Source organism: Adiantum capillus-veneris, chromosome 6 (genome assembly GCF_014529385.1).
Source record: "Adiantum capillus-veneris isolate H3 chromosome 6, ASM1452938v2, whole genome shotgun sequence".
NCBI lineage: Eukaryota > Viridiplantae > Streptophyta > Polypodiopsida > Polypodiales > Pteridaceae > Adiantum > Adiantum capillus-veneris.
Genome location: NC_140936.1, coordinates 88884675 through 88886204, shown reverse-complemented (window position 1 = coordinate 88886204; position 1530 = coordinate 88884675).

Sequence of the window (1530 nt, the reverse complement as noted above, 5' to 3'; positions counted from 1 at the left end):
TTGTGTTTTTTCATGAGTTTAAGTCATATACAAGTGACACTTCAAAAAACTCACTTACAACCATCAAAGGCAACCTGACAACTTGTGCTACACTAGCGACTGACACTGCTTGCTCTAAAAAACCCACAAAAAGAAAAAAAATATTGCGTCATGTCCATATGTACTAATTTACAAAAAACGGGGTGTTTGAAATACGCGCAACATTGACAGTGACGATCATCAACTCTTTTCTGCTTTACTTGAGTCTTCTCCAAGACAAGCTTAATTCTCTTATATATTTCATTCACATTTTCTACACATCAATCTGCTTAAAAAATCTTATCCTTTGTGTGAAAAATGGGAGGAATCTTCTTGCCATCGTTAATAATTTCATAGGGTGCCTTGTCTGTTGACGAATGTACTGTATAGTTGTATGCATACTCCACACGTAAATACTATTCCCACTTGCGCTTATGGTATGACACTAAACATTTAGGCAGATCTAAGACAATAGAATTAGCTTCTTCTGAAAGCTCATTAGTTTGTGGATGAAATGAGAATGAAAACTTGACATAGTGTCTATGTTTTCAAACAAGCCTCTCCAAAACAGGCTCGGATCACTATCATTAACAATTGATTGTGGCATACCATGGTACTTAAACACATTGTACATAAATAATCGTGCCATCTAATCAGATATTATCTTCTTCCTAATAGGAATAACATGGAACCTGTTTGTTGAACCTACAAATAATGGCCCATATACCATCATCCCCTATCGGTGTTCCCGAAAGATCAAAGATAAAATCCATAGAAATACTTTCCCATGGCTTATCTGGAATAGGAAACTGTTGTAACAACCTTGGTGCCTTTTGCCTATCAAAGTTGACCTTTTGGCAAATTATGCATGCGTGCACATGTTTCCAACTTGAAAGCGCATGAATCACAGTCATTAACTCTTTCTCATAGACTTTCATAGTGTTTCCTGGTCCTTGCAAGATTTTTCTTGCATAGGCTACTTAACTGACCATCTTGCATTAACACTGCACCAATGCTATTGCCACAACCATTACAATGACTTCCTAAGATCTGGAAAAACAATTACTGGATCCGAAGTAATCTTTTTTTTAAAGAGATTAAAAGCTGAAATCTCTTTTTGTGTTCCTTTGAAAGTGATCTCTTTCTTTTTCAAATCATGTAGGGATAAAGCAATCTTGGCAAAGTTTTGGATGAATCTTTTGTAATAGGAACACAATCCCAAGAAGCTATGGACATCATGGATACTCTTCAAAGATTTCCATGTCTTGATTGCTTCAACCTTGGCAGAATCCATCTGAACACCATTGTTTGACTCTATGTGGCCTAGAAAGTGGATCTCTTCCAAGAAGAATTCACTTTTCTTGGGGTTGATGATCAACCTGTGACTGTGTAGCTCTAGTTCTTGTGCCGCGAGGCTATGGTGAATGCAAAAACTCCATGAGGTTGAAGACCAAAATGTGGGGATCTGCTGACAATGGTGCTGAGATCGATGGTGATGGTAGGGCTGAATGA